The sequence below is a fragment of the Neovison vison genome, chromosome 7 (assembly GCF_020171115.1).
Source record: "Neovison vison isolate M4711 chromosome 7, ASM_NN_V1, whole genome shotgun sequence".
In the NCBI taxonomy this organism is placed as follows: Eukaryota; Metazoa; Chordata; class Mammalia; order Carnivora; family Mustelidae; genus Neogale; species Neogale vison.
In genome coordinates this window covers 75,640,203-75,656,136 of record NC_058097.1, presented here as the reverse complement: position 1 = coordinate 75,656,136, position 15,934 = coordinate 75,640,203, and positions in this window count along the sequence as shown.

Genomic DNA, 15,934 nt, shown 5'->3' with positions numbered 1-15,934 from the left:
CCTCAGACTTTTGTCTCTGGATGATGTGTCCAGGATAGCCATGGATTGTAGGGTGGCCTCACGGGGTATGGACAAGTCTCCCTCTCTGGGGATTTGACTAGGCTCCCAAGAGTTTGGGGTTATTTTGTGGGAAGGGTGGAGTCATGTTGTCTGCCTCAGGTGTCTGTCCAAGTGAGGGATTCCAGAGAAGATTCCTAGGTACGGGTGACTGGAAAACTCGAACTCTGGTGAGAATTGGGAGCAGAGGGGCTTGGCAAGCCCCATATGCGGGCTCTTTGTCTAGGCCCTGAGAGGCCTTACTTCGACATGAGGCTCACGCTGAGGGTCAAAATGCGAGTTTGTGCCCAAGTCGGCACTCACATTTGGGCATGGCCTCAGGGACTATGAAGGTTCCTCTACCCTGAAGGTGTGACTCCATGCCAAAAGCAAGCTTTACAGCTATGGGGAAGGAGGAGCTCTGATTTGTGCTTCAGGTACCCACCTGTGCGGGGATTTGATATAATGTCTAGGTTCAGATGTCTGAAAACCCAGGTTGGGAAGATATGACGGCCTAAAGCCTAGGGTCCTGACTGGTTCAATCTGCTTCTCTGGGGACATCTGTCTACGGTCTAAGTGGAGGTAGTTGCTCAGCTTGTGTTAAATCAGTGAGGGTCACAAAGTGTGTTTGTGTCCAAAGCCGCCCTCAGCATGGCCGGAGCCTCATGGGCCACCATGGTTTCTCCTACACTGAACATTGGACAACATGCGAACCAAAGGTTTCTGGGCATGGGGAAGGAGGAATTCTGAGTTCTACATCATGTTCAAAAGTAGGCGGTGATTGGAGATAAGGTCTAGGTTATGAAGCCTGAAAACAGAGGTTGGGAAGAGATGACTTTAGTCCCTGGCAGTTCCAGTGTGCTCATTGTGTGGCCAGATGTCTGGGTGTCAGTCGGGACGTCCAGGCTCAGGCTGTGTCAGTCAGGGCATTTGTGCCCAAGGTAGACTGTATCATTGGGGAACAGTCGAGTGGCTTGCAGGTTGATCCTCATTTGGAATTTCTGTGTAGTTCCATAAGGTAACGTTTTTCTTTTGGAGGGGAGGCACAATGCTGCATTGTGGCTCCAGAATTCCCAAACTGGAGGGCTTGTGGGCCAGGAGTGTGAGGATGGAAGTCTGAGAACACAAGGTAGGCTTAGGTTTCAGTGCGAGGAAACGGCAGGCCCACTCTGCAGAACTGAATCGAGATCTTATGCTTCTGAAGTCAAGACAAGGATTAGCCATTGGCTCAGGTTGGAGTTTCTGCCCATGATCCACCTTCATGAATATTGGAGACATCATGTGGCCTGGGAAGTTTTCCCACGATGGAAATTGTGAGATGCTCCAATCACAAGGATTCCTTCTAGCGGACAGTCGAGACATGTCAGATGTCTCCAAGACGTCCCATACGGAACGACAGAGCAGAGTTCTAAGGATGGATGCCTGGAGAGTGCGATTCGCATTCCTATTGTCTCTTTGTGACAAGGCAGGTTTGATCTGCTGACTCTGGGGGAGCAACTGAGGAGGGTGTGTTGAAATGGACTCTCCGGAGGATGGGTCATAATGTGGGTTTGTGTCCATGGAGACCTTGGAATGGGAAGGTGGCTCCGGGAACCTGAAGTTTTCTCTTAACTGGAGGTTTTCATACAGCTCCACAGAGCAAGTTTCTCATGTGGAAACGAGATTTATTCTGATTGGTACCTCTGGAAAAACCTATACGCTCGTATTGGAAACCAGGTCCCTGAGGAGAGTTGCCTGGAAACAAAAGCAATGGATCCAATTAGGGCCTAGGTCCCTGTCAGTTTCAATCTTCTTCTCTGGGGATATATGTCTATGGGTCTGAATGGATGTAGTTGCTCAGCTACTGATAGGTCGCCCCTGTTTGTCCTGGGCGGCACACAATATTGGGATGGCTTCAGGGACAGTTTAGGTTTCTCCTAATCTGTAGGGTTGTGGCCAATGGAATGGGCAGAATTTCCCTGGAGAGGGCAGGCACAGTCCTGAGGTGTGGCTCCAGGGACACCAGCCTGGAGGCTATGTGGGCCAGTACTGTTGGGACAGAAGTCTGAAAACACAACCTCGGCTTAGGTTTGTATACGTATCTATGACAGGCCTGATCTACCGACTGTGAGGAAAATTTTTCAGGCTATGAACAAAGGTTGAGTGTGAGGTGCTTTCTCAGGCTTTTGTCTTTGATTTTGTGTCAACAGTGGCTGAGTAATGTCAGGCTGGCCTCATGGGCCATTGACAAGTCTTTCTCTCTGGGGATTTGGCCCGATCCCAAGCGTTTGGGGTCAGTCTGTGGATAGGAAGAGTCCTTTTTGTATTTTTTTTTACCTCATGTGTTTCACCAAAGAGGGATTCCAGAGAAGAGCTTGGAGTAGGGGTGATTAGACTTCACGAGCTCTGGTTAAGATTGCAGGACTTGGGGCATGGCAAGCCCCATATGCGGGCTCTTGGCCCAGCCCCTGAGAGTCTTTACTTGAGGACAGGGCTCACGCTGAGGGTCCCAATGTGTGTTTGTGCCCATCCCAGCCCTCAAGCATAGCTGGCGCCTCATGGGCCACGTTGGTTTCTCCTACACTGAAAGTTGGACAACATGCCGACCACAAGGTTTCTGGTCATGAGAAGGAGGAGTTCTGATTTCAGCATCACGTACACTGCTTGACAGTGAGTTGAAATAAGGTCTAGGTTTTTAAAACTGAAAACAGAGGTTGGGAAGAGATGACAACCTAAGGCCTTGGCATGTCTGATGTGCTCAGTGTGCAGCCAGGAGTCTGGGAGTCGATCGGGAAGTCTGGCCTCAGTCTGTGTCAGACAGCCCAGAGTGCCCAGGTTAGATTTTACAATTGGGTTACAGTCGAGTGGCATGCAGATTGATCCTCATTTGGGGTCTCTGGGTAGCCCCATAGGGCATCTTTTTTCTTCTGGAGGTCAGACAGAGTGCAGTATTGTGGCTCCAGAATTCCCAAACTGGAGGGCATGTGGCCAAGGAGAGTGAAGGCAGAAGTGTGAGAACACAAGCTAGCCTTAGGTTTAGGGGCGAAAGCCCGGCAGGCACACTCTGCAGAGCTGAGTTGAGATCTCGTGTATCTGAAGTCAGGGCGAGGATGAGACTTTGGCCAGGTTGGAGTTTCTGTCAATGATCCCCCTTCACAAAGGGAGTGGCATCATAAGGTCATGGTGTTTTTCCCAAGATGGTATTTGTGAAATGCTCCAATCTGCAAGGATTTCTTCTGTGGGACAGTCTAGACATATCAAATGGCTCAGGACGTCCCCATACAGAACCATGCCAGAGCAGGGTTCCATGGATGGAATCTTGGGCAGCCTGCCTCACATTCCATTTGTCTCCTTGCAACAAGGCAGGTTTGATCTGCTGGCTCTGGGGGAGGCACCGAGGGGGCTGAGTTGAAATGGAGTCTCCTGAGGATGGGTCTTAATGTGGGTTTGTGTCCATTGAGACCTTGGAATGGGGCGGTGGCTCCAGGGACATGAAGGTTTCTCCTAACTAGAGGTTTTGACATGGCTCCAAAGAGAAAGTTTCCCTTGTGGATACGAGATTTGTACTGATTGGTACCTCCGGAAAGCCCCATATACTGGTATTGGAAACCAGGACTCTGAGGATAGATACCTGGAAACAAAAGCAATGGATCCGCTTAGGGCGTAGGTGCCTGTCCGGTTCAATCTTCTTCTCTGGGGATATCTATCTATGGGTCTGAGTGGAGGTCATTGCTCAGATTTTGACAGATCTCCCCTGTTTGTCTTGGGCGGCTAACACTATTTGGATGGCCTCAGGGACTTTTTAGATTTCTCCTTATCTGTAGGGTTGTGGCCAATGGAATGGGCAGAATTCCCCTGGAGAAGGCAGGCACAGTCCTGATGTGTGGCTCCAGGGCCCCAGCCTAGAGGGTTTGTGGGCCAGGACTGTGGGGACATTAGTCTGAAAACACAAACTCGTCTTAGGTGGGGACATATGTATGACAGGCCCGATCTACAGACCGTGAGGAGTATTTTTCGGGCTATGAACAAAGGGCGAGTGTGAGGCACTTGCTCAGGCTTTTGTCTCTGGATTTTGTGTCAACGATGGCAGTGGAATGTTGAGGTGGCCTCATAGGCCATGGACAAGTCTTTCTCTCTGTGGATTTGGCCCGATCCCGTGTTTGGGGTCATTCTGTGGATGGGAGGAGACTTTCTGTATTTTTTTTTTGTTTTACCTCAAGTGTCCCACCAAAGAGGGATTCCAGAGCAGAGTCATGATTAGGGGTGACTAGACATCTCGAACTCTGGTTAAGATTAGGGGACTAGGGGCATGGTATTGCCCATATGCAAACTCTTGGTCCAGTGACTCAGAGGCTTTACTTGGGGACAGGGCTGATGTTGAGGGTCCCAGTGTTTGTTTGTGCCCATGGCGGCCCTCAAGAATGGGCGGGCCTCATTTGCCACACTGGTTTCTCCCACACTGAACGTTGGACAACATGCCAACCACAAGGTTTCTGGAATGGGGAAGGAGGAGTTCTGATTTCTGCATCAAGTTCAACACTTCTCAGTGAGTGGAGACAAGGTCTAGGTTCTGAAACCTGAAAACCGAGGTTGGGAAGAGATGACGACCTAAGGCCATGGCAGGTACTATGGGCTCAGTGTGCTGCCAACTGTCTGGGTGTCGGTCGGAAGGTTTGGCCTCAGGCTGTCAAACTGTTGTTCAGTGCCCAGGCTAGAGTGTATAATTGGGGTACAGTCAAGTGGCACGCAGGTTGATATTCATTTGACATTTAGGGCATTTTTCTTCCGGAGGGCAGGCAGAGTGCTGCATTGTGCCTCTGGAATGCCAAACTGGAGGACTTGTGGAGCAGGACTATGAGAACAGAAGTCTGAGTATACAAGGTAGGCTTAGGTTTCGAGGCGTGGGCATGGCAGGTACACTCGGCAGAGCTGAATCTAGATCACATGAATCTGAAGTCAGAGCGGGATCAGACATTGGCTCAGGTTGGAATTTCTGTCCATCATGGCCCCTTAATAAAAGTTGGGGGGCATTACGAGGCAAAGGAGGTTTTCTCATGGTGGGATTGTCTGATGCTCCAAACCGGAAGGATTCCTTCTGTGGGCATGAGTTGAAATGAGTTGAAATGGACTCTCCTGAGGATCGGTCATAATGTGGGTTTGTGTCCATGGAGATCTTGGTTGGGGCAGTGGTGCCAGTGCCCTGAATGATTCTCCTAACCGGAGGTATTGACACAGCTCCAAAGAGCAAGTTTCCCATGTGGAGACGAGATTTGTTCTGATTGGTGCCTCAGGAACCCCCATAAGCAGGTATTAGAAACCTGGCCTCTGAGGAGAGATGCCTGGAAACCAAAGCAATGGATCTGAGTAGGGCCTAAGGGCCTGTCTGCTTCAATCTTCTTCTCTGGGATCATCTTTCTATGGCCTGATTGGTGGTCATTGCTCAGCTTTTATCAGATCACCCCTGTTCTCCCGGGAGGTCTACACTATTGGGATAATCTCAGGGTCTTTGGAGGTTTCATGGGCGGGGCCTCATGGGCCACGCTGGTTTCTCCTACACTGAACGTTGGACAACATGCCAACCACATAGTTTCTGGCCGTGGGGAAAGAGGAGATCTTATTTCTGCATCACGTCCACCACTGGGCAGTGAGTGGAGATAAGGTCTAGGTTCTGAAGCCTGAAAACCGTGTTTGGGAAGACATGACGACCTAAGGTCCTGACAGGTCCAATGTGCTCAGTGTGCGGCCAGCTGTCTGGGTGTCGGTCGGAAGGTCCGGGCTCAGGCTGTGTCAGACAGGGCATTTGTGCCTAGGCTAGACTGTATAATTGGGGTACAGTCGAGTGGCCTTCAGGTTGATCCTCTTCTGGGGTTTCTGGGTAGCCCTATAGGGCAAAGTTTCTCTTCTGGAGGGCAGGCAGAGTGCTGCATTGTGACTCCAGAATTCCCAACTTGAGGGCCAGGAGTTTCAGGACGGAAGTCTGAGAACACAAGCTAGGCTTAGGTTTCCCATTGGTGACACAGCAGGCACACTCTGCAAAGATGAATCGAGAACTCATGCATCTGAAGTCAGGTCGAGAATCAGACGTTGGCTTAGGTTGGAGTTTCTGTCCATGATTTCCCAGACATGAAGTTGGGGGGGCATCAGGAAGCCTTGGAAGTTTTCCCACTGTGCACGTGTGTGATGCTCCAAACCACAAGGATTCCTTCTGTGGGACAGTTGAGACATGTTGCATGGATCAAGGATGTCCCATAAGAAAATTCTCCAGAGCAGGGCTCTAATGGTGGATGCCTAGGCAGCCCAACTCGCATTACAGTTGTCTCCTAGTGACAAGGCAGGTTCGATCTGCTAGCGATGGGGGAACAACTGAGTGGACTGAATTTAAATGGACTCTCCTGAGGATCGGTCATAATGTGGGTTTGTGTCCATTGAGACCTTGGAATGGGGCAGTGGCTCCAGTGCCCTGAATTCTTTTTACCGGAGGTTTTGGGACAGCTCCAAAGAACAAGTTTCCCATGTGGAGACAAGATTTGCTCTGATCGGTGCCTCAGGAACCCCCATAAGCTGGTATTGGAAACAAAGCATCTGAGGAGTGATGCCTGGAAACCAAAGCAATGGATCCGCTTAGGGCCCAGGAGCCTTTCTGCTTCAATATTCTCCTCGCAGAGCCTGGATCTATGATTCAGAATAAAGGCCATCACCCAGCTTGTATCAGATAGCACCTGTTTGTCCAGGGAGGCTAACACTATTAAGATGGTCTTGGGGACTTTGGAGGTTTCTCCTAATCTGTAGGGTTGTCGCAAGTGAAATGGGCAGAAATCCCTTGGAGAGGGCTGGCACAGTCCTTAGGTGTGGCCCAGGTGTCTAGGTGTCTGTCGGGAGGTCCGGGCTCAGGCTGTGTCAGAAAGGGTATTAGTGCCCAAGGTAGACTGTATAATTGGAGTACAGTTGAGTGGCGTGCAGATTGATCCTCATTTGGTGTTTCTGGGTAGCCCCAGGGGCAACGTTTTTCTTCTGGAGGGCTGGAAGAATGTGGCCTTGTGGCTCCAGAACTCCCAAACTGTAGGGCGTGTGGGCCAGAAGTGTGAGGAAGGAAGTCTGAGAACACAAGCTAGGCTTTGGTTTCGGGGCAAGGGCATGGCTGGCACACTCTCAGAGCCAAATCGAGATCTCATGCATCTGAAGTCAGGGTGAGGATCTGACGTAGGCACAGGTTGGAGTTTCTGTTCAGGATGGCCCCTTCATGAAGGTGGGGGGCATCATGGGGCCATGGAGGCTTTCCCACGATAGAAGTTATAAGATGCTCCAATTAGCAAGGATTCCTTCTACAGGATAGTCGAGACCGGTCAGATGGCTCCAGGATGTCCCATACGGAATGACGCCAGAGCAGGGTTCTAAGGATGGATGCCTGGAGAGCCCGACTCGCATTCCTATTGTCTCCTAGAGACAAGGCAGGTTCGATCTGCTTCCTCTGGGGGAGCAACCGATGGGCTGTGTTGAAATGGACTCTCCTGAGAATGGGGCATAATGTGGTTTTGTGTCCATGGAAACCTTGGAATGGGACGGTGGCTCCAGGGACCTGAAGGTTTCCCCTAACTTGAGGTTTTGACACAGCTCCAAAAGCACTTTTTCCATGTGTAGACGAGATTTGTTCTGATTGGTACCTATGGAAGAACCCATATGCTGGTGTTGGAAACCAAGCCTCTGAGGAAAGATGCCTGGAAACAAAAGCAGTGGATCTGATTAGGGCCTTGGTGACTGTCTGGTTCAGTCTTCTTTTCTGGGGATATCTGTCTATGGGTCTGAGTTGAGGTAGTTGCTCAGCTTGGGATAGATCGATCCTATTTGTCCTGGGCGGCCAACACTATTGGGATGGCCTCGGGGACTTTGGAGGTTTCTCCTAATCTGTAGGGTCGTGGCCAGGCACAGTCCTGTGGTGTGGCTCCAGGGGCTGGAGTGTGGCTTCCAGGCTGGAAGGTGTGTGGGTTAGTACTGTGGGGACAGAAGTCTGAAAACCCAAACTTGACTTAGGTTTGGGGACATACGTATGACACACCTGATCTATAGGCCGTGAGGAGAATTTTTCATTCTATGAACAAAGGCAAGGGTGAGGCGCTTGCCCAGGTTTTTGTCTCTGGATTTTGTGCCAATGATGGCCATGGAATGTCGGGATGGGCTCATGGGCTATTGACGAGTCTTTCTCTCTGTGGATTTGGCCAGATCCCAAGTGTTTGGGGTAATTCTGTGGATGGGAGGAGTCATTTCGGTATTTTTTTACCTCAGGTGTCCCACCATAGAAGGATTCCAGAGCAGACCTGAGTAGTGATGACTAGACATCTCAACCTCTGGTTAAGATTGGGGGACTAGGGGCATGGCAAGCCCCATATGTGTGCTCTTGGTCTTGCCACTGAGATGCTTTCCTTGAGAACAGGGCTCACACTGAGGGTCACAATGTGTGTTTGTGCCCATTGTGGCTCTGAATCATGGGCGGGGCCGCATGGGCCACACTGGATTCTCCTACACTGAATTTTGGACAACATGCTAATCACACGTTTTCTTGCCTTGGGGAAGTAGGAGTTCTGATTTCTGCATCACGTTCACCCCTGGGTAGTGAGGGGAGATAAGTTCTAGGTCCTAAAGCCTGAAGCCTGAAAACCGAGTTTGGGAAGAGATGACCACCTAAGGCCATGGCCGGTCCAATGTGCTCAGTCAGCTGTTTGGGTTTCGGTCGGGAGTTCTGGGCTCAGGCTGTGTCATACAGGGATTTAGTGCCCAGGCTAGACTGTATAGTTGGGGTACAGTCAAGTGGCATGCAGATTGATCCTCATTTGGCATTTCTGGGTAGCCTCATAAGGCAAAGTTTTTCTTCTGGAGGGCAGGCAGAGTGCTGCATTGTGTCTCCAGAATTCCCAACTTGAGGGCTTGTGGCCAGAAGTTTGAGGACGGAAGTCTGAGAACACAAGCTAGGCTTAGGTTAGGGACGAGGGCACGGCATGCACACTCTGCAGAGCTGAATCGAGATCTCGTGCGACTGAAGTCAGGGCGAGGATCAGATGTTGGCTCAGGATGGTGTTTATATCCATGATGGCCCCTTATTGAAGGTGGGGAGGCATCACGAGGTTATGGAGGTATACCCACGTTGGGATAGTGTGATACTCCAAACCACAAGGATTCCTTCTGCAGGACAGTCGAGACCTGTCAGATGGATCCAGGATGCCCCATAAAGACCTTCTACAGAGCAGGGTTCTATCTAACGATGGATGCCTGGGCAGCCCAACTCGCATTACAATTGTCTCCTAGCGAAAAGGCAGGTTCGATCTGCTGGCTCTGGGGGAGCAACCGAGGGGGCTGAACTGAAATGGACTCTCCTGAGGATCGGTCATATAGTGAGTTTGTGTCCCTGGAGACCTTGGAATGGGGCAGTGGCTCTGGTGCCCTGAAAGAATCTTCTAACCAGAGGTTTTGAGACAGCTCCAAAGCACCAGTTTCCCCCGAGGAGTTGAGGTTTGTTCTGATTCGTTCCTCAGGAACCACAATAAGATGGTATTGAAAACCAGGCATCTGAGGAGAGATGCCTGGAAACCAAAGCAATGGATTCGGTTAGGTCCTAGGGGCCTGACCACTTCATCGTTCTCTGGGAACATCTCTCTATGGTTCTGAGTGGAGGTCGTTGCTCAGCTGGTGTATCACCCCGTTTGTCCTGGGCGGCCACACTACTGGGATGGTCTCAAGGTCTTTGGAGGTTTCTCCTAATCTGTAGGGTTGTAGCCAATGGAATGGACAGAATTTTCTTGGAAAGGGCAGGCACAGTCCTGAATTGTTGCCCCAGCTCTCTTGGTTTCGGTCGGGAGATCCGGGCTCAGGCTGTGTCAGACAGGGCTTTAGTGCTCATGCTAGGCTGTATAATTGGGGTACAGTCGAGTGACCTGCAGGTTGATCCTCATTTGGGGTTTCCGGGTAGCTCCATAGGGCAATGATTTTCTCCTGGAGGGCAGTCAGAGTGCTGCATTGTGGCTCCAGAATTCCCAAACTGGAGGGCTTGTGGCCAAGGAGTGTGAGGATGGAAGTCTGAGAACACAAGCTAAGTCAGGTTTTCGGGGCGACAGCATGGCAGGCACGCTCTGCAGAGCTAAATCGAGATCTCGTGCATCTGAAATCAGGGCGAGGATCAGACGTTGGCTCACATTGGAGTTTCTGTCCATGATGGCCCCTTCATGAAGGGGGGATGCGCATCATGTGGCCATGGAGTTTTTCCTTCGATGGGAGTTGTGAGACATTCCAAACTGCAAGGATTCCTTTTGTGGGACAATTGAGACCAGTTGGATGGCTCAAGGACCTCCTATCCAGAATGACTCCAGAGCAGAGTTCTAAGGATGGATGCCTGGGCAGCCCGCCTCACATTCCAATTGTATCCTCTCAACAAGACAGGTTCGATCTTCTGGCTCTGGGGGAGCAGCCAACAGGGGTTGAGTTGAAATGAACTCTCCTGAGGATCGGTCATAATGTGGGTTTTTGTTCATGGAGACTTTGGAATGGGGCGGTGGCACCGGGGCACTGAAGGAATCTCCTAACCGGATGTTTTGCCACATCTCCATTGAGCAAGTTTCCCATGTGGTGATGAGATTTTTTATGATCTGTGCCTCAGGAAACCCTCATATTCTGGTATTGGAATCCAGGACTCTGAGGAGAGATGTCTGGAAACAAAACAATGGATCATATTAGGACCTAGGAGCGTGTCCGGGAGAATCTTCTGTTCTGGGGACATCTGTCTATGGGTCTGAGTGGAGGTAGTTGCAGAGCTGGTGTCATATCGCCCATGTTTGTCCCGGGCAGACCCCAGTATTGGGATGGCCTTGGAGTCTTTGGAGGTTTCTCCGAATCTGTAGTGTTGGGGCCAATTAAATGGGCAGAATTCCCATGGAGAGGGTAGGTGCAGTCATGAAGTGTGGCTCCAGGGGCACCATCCTGGAGGGTGTGTGGACTAGGGCTATGGGGACAGAAGTGTGAAAACGCAAACTCGGCTTAGGTTTGAGGACGTAGGTATGGCAGGCACGATCTACAGATGGTGAGGAGAACTCTTCGTGATATGAACAAAGGGCGAATGTGAAGTGCTTCCTCAAGCTTTTGTCTCTGTATTTTGCTTCAACGATAGCTGTTCAATGTTGAGGTGGCTTCATCGGGCATGGACGAGTATCCCTCTCTGGGGATTTAGACCAATTCCAAGACTTTGGGGTCATTCTTTGGAATGGGAGGTGTCCTTTCTGTTTTTTTATTTCAAGTGTCCCACCAAAAGACTGATTCCAGAGAAGAGCGCTGGGGAGGCGACTGGACAACCCGACCTCTGGTTTAGAATGGGGGCCTAGGGGCATGGCAAGCCCCATATGCTGGCTGCTTCTCCAGCCACTGAGAGGCCTTACTTGAGGACAGGGCTCACACTGAGTATCACAATGCGAGTTTGTGCCGAATCTGGCCCTCAAGCATGGGTGCAGCCTCATGAGCCAAGCTGGTTTCTCCTACTCTGAACGTTCTACAACATGCCAACCACATGGTTTCCTGCCATGCAGAAGGAGGAGCTCTGATTTCTGCATCTTGTTCAAGTTAGAGGATTGGAGATAAGGTTTAGGTTCTGAAGCCTGAAAACCGAGGGTGGGAAGAGATGACGACCTAAGGCCATGGCAGGTCAGGTGTGCTCCGTGTGCGGCCAGCTGTCTGGGTGTCAGTCGGGGTCCAGACTCAGGTTGTGTCAGAGAGGGCATTAGTGCCCAGTTTAGACTGTATAATTGGGGTACAGTCGATTGGCGTGCAGGTTGATCCTCATTTGAGGTTTCTGTGTAGCCCCATAGGGCAACGTTTTTCTTCTGGAGTGCAGGCATATTGCTGCATTGTGGTCCGGAATTGCCAATCTAGAGGGCTTGTGGGCCAGGAGTGTAAGGACGGAAGTCTGAGAAAAGAAGCTAGGCTTAGGTTTCAGGGCAAGGGCATGGCAGGCACAGTCTGCAGAGCTGAATATAGATCCTGTGCATCTGAACTCAGGGCGAGTATCTGACTTTGGCTCAGGTTGGAGTTTCTGTCCATGATGGCCCATTCATGAAGGAGGAGGGTCTCAAGAGGCCATGTAAGTATTCCCACGATGGGAGTCGTGTGATGCTCCAAACCACAAGGATTCCTTCTGTAGGATCCTCGAGAACAGTTGGATGGCTTCCAGAGGTCCCATATGGAATGACTCCAGAGGGCTAGTGATGATGAACATTTTTTCATGTGTCTGATAGCCATTTGTATGTCTTCATTGGAGAAGTCTCTGTTCATATCTTCTGCCCATTTTTTTTATATGATTGCCTGTTTTGTGTGTGTTGAGTTTGAGGAGTTTATTATAGATCCTGGATATCAACCTTTTGTCTGTACTGCCATTTGTAAATATCTTCTCACACTCCGTGGGTTGCCTCTTTGTTTTTTTGACTGTTTCTTTGCTGTGCAGAAACTTTTGATTTTGATGAAAGAGCAGGATTCTAAGGATGGATGTGTGGTGTGCCTGCCTCACATTCCAATTATTTCCTAGCGACAAGGCAGGTTCAATCTGTTGACTCTGGGGGAGCAACAGAGGGGGCTGAGTTGAAATGGACTCACCTAAGAATGGGACATATTGTGCATTTGTGTCTATGAAGACCTTGGAATGGGGTGGTGGATCTGGGGCCCTGAAGGATTCTCCTAACCGGAGGTTTTGACAGAGCTCCAAAGATTACATTTCCACTATGGAGTCGAGATTTGTTCTAATGAGTGCTTCATGAATCCCACATATGCTGGTATTGGAAACCAGGCCTTGAGGAGAGATGTCTGGAAACTAAAGCAATGTATATGATTAGGACCTAGGGGACTGTCCGGTTCAATCTGATTCTCTGGGGACATCAGTCTACGGGTCTTATTGGAGGTAGTTTCTCAGCTTGTGTCACATCGCCCCTGTTTGTCTCAGACGGCCTACACTATTGGGAAGTCCTCAGGGTCTTTGGAGGTTTCTCCTAATCTGTATGGTTGTATATAATGGAATGGGCAGAATTCCCTTGGAGAGAGCAGGCATAGTCCTGAGGTGTGGCTGCAGGGGTCCCAGCCTGGAGGGTGTGTGGGCCAGGGCTGTGGGGACAGAAGTCTGAAAACAGAAACTCAGCTTAGATTAAGGGATGTAGGTATGGCATGCATGGTCTATAGACCTTGAGGAGAACTCTTTGGGAAATTAGCAAAGGGCGAGTGTGAGGCACTTGCTCAGGCTTTTGTCACTGGATTTTGTGTCATCGATGGCCATGGAATGATGGGGTGGCCTCATGGGCCATGAACGAGATTCCCTTTCAGGTATTTGGCCAGACTCCAAGAGTTTGGGTTCATTCTGGAGGATGGTGGAGTCCTTTCTGTTTTTTTTTCCCCCTCAGGTGTCCCACCAAAAGAGGGATTCCAGAGCCGAGCCCTGGGGAGGGGCAAGTGGACAATCCAACATCTGGTTAATATTCGGGGCCTAGGGGCATGGCAATTCACATATGCGGGCTCTTGTTCCAGCCACTGAGAGGCCTTACTTGAGGACAGGGCACATGCTGAGGGTCACAATGCATGTTTGTGCCCAAAGCGGGCCTCAAACATGGGCGGGACCACCTGGGCACGCTGGTTTCTCCTACACTAAACATTGGACAACATGCCAACCACAAGGATTCTGGGCACAGGGAAAGAGAAGTTCTGATTTCTGCATCATGTCCACCACTGGGCAGTGATTGGAGATAAGGTCTAGGTACTGAAGCCTGAAAAACGAGGTTGGGAAAAGATGACGATCCAAGGTCATGGCGGTTCTGAATTCTCAGTGTGGGGCCCGCTGTCTGTGTGTTGGTTGGGAGGTCCAGGCTCAGGCTGTGTCAGACAGTTCATTGGGGCCCAGGGTAGACTGTATAAATGGGGTGAAGTCGAGTTGCATGCAAGTTGATCCTCTTTCGGGATTTCTGGGTAGCCCCATAAGGCAAAGATTTACTTCTGGAAGGCATGCAGCATGCTGAATTGTGTCTCCAGAATTCCCAAACTGGGGGCTAGTTGGCCAGGAGTGTGAGGACATAAATATGAGAGCACAAGCTGGTCTTAGGTTTAGGGGAGAGGGCAGGGCAGGCACACTCTCCAGATCTGAATTGAGCTGAATCGAGCTGAATCGTGCATGTTAACCCAGGGCGAGTATCAGACGTTGGCTCACGTTGGAGTTTCTGTCCATGATGGCCCCTTCATGAAGGGGGGCAAGGCATTAGGGACTATTGAGTATTTCTCATGATGGGAATTTTGAGATGCTCCAAACAGCAAGGAATGCTTCTGCGGTACAATTGAGACTTGTTGGATTGGTCCAGGATGTCCCATAGGAAACGACTCCAGAGCAGGGTTTTAAGAATGGATGCCTGGGCAGAATGCCTCGCATTCCAGTTGTCTCCTAGCAAGAAGACAGGTTTGATTGCTGGCTCAGGGGGAGCAACCAAGGGGGCTGACTTGAAATAAACTTTCTTGCAGATGGGACCTAATGTGAGTTTGTGTCCATGGAGACCTTGGAATGGGGTGGTGGCACTGGAGCCCTGAAGGATTCTCCTAACCTGAGGTTTTGACAGAGCTCCAACCAGCAACTTTCCCATGCAGAGATGACATTTGTTCTGATTGGTGCCTCAGAAAACCCTGTATGCTGGTATTGGAAACCAGGGCTTGGCGAGAGATGACTGGAAACCAAAGCAACTGGTCTGATTAGGGCCTAGAGACCTGTCGGGTTCAGAGTTTTTTGGGGGGACATCTGCCTACATGTCTGAGTGGAGGTAGTTGTTCAGCTGGTGGAAGATCGCCCGTGTTTGTTCCGGGTGACCTACAGCATTGGGATAGCTTCGGGGTTTTGGAGGTTCCTCTAATTTGTACGGTTGTGGTCAATGGAATGGGCAGAATTCCCTTGGACAGGGCAGGCACAGTCCTGGCATGTTGCTCCAGGGCCCCAAGCCTGGAGGGTGTGTGGGCCAGGGCTATGGTGACAGAAGTCTGAAAACACAAACTCGGATTAGGTTTGGGAATGGAGTTATGGCAGTCCCGATCTACAGACTGTGAGAAGAATTTTTTGGGCTATGAACAAAGGGTCAGTGTGAGGCGCTTGCTCAGGCTTTTCTCTCTGGATTTTGTGTCAATCGTGGCCGTAGAATGTTGATATGCCCTCATGGGCCATGGACGAGTCTTTCTCTCTGTTAATTTGGCCCAATTCCAAGTGTTTGGGTCATTCTGCGGATGGGAGGAGTCTTTTTGGTATTTTTTTTTTACCTCAGGTGTCCCACCATAGCGGGATTCTAGAGTAGAGCACTGAGTAGGGTTGACTAGACATGTCGACCTCTGGTTAAGATTGGGGGACTATGGGAATGGCAAGCCCCATAGGCAGGCTCTTGTTACAGCCACTAAGAGGCCTTACTTGAGGACAGGGCACACGCTGAGGGTCACAATGTGTATTTGTGTCCAATGTGGCCCTTAAGCATGGGCGCAGCCACCTGGGCATGCTGGTTTCTCCTACAATGACCATTAGACAACATGCCAACCACAAGGATTCTGGGGATGGGGACAGAGGAGTTCTCATTTTTGCATCACATTCACCCCTGGGAAGTGAGTGGAGATAAGGTCTAGGTTCTGAAGCTTGAAAACCGAGGTTGGGAAGAAATGACGACCTAAGGCCATGGTGGGTCCGATGTGCTCAGTGTACAGGCAGCTGTCTGGGTGTCGGTCGGGAGGTCTGGGCTAAGGCTGTGTCAGACAAGTTTTTAGTGCCCGGGCTAGACTGTATAATTGGTGTACAGTCAAGTGGCGTACAGGTCGATCCTCATTTGGCATTTCTGGGTAGCCCCATACAGCAACGTATTTCTTCGGGAGGGCAGGCAGAGTGCTGCATTGTGTC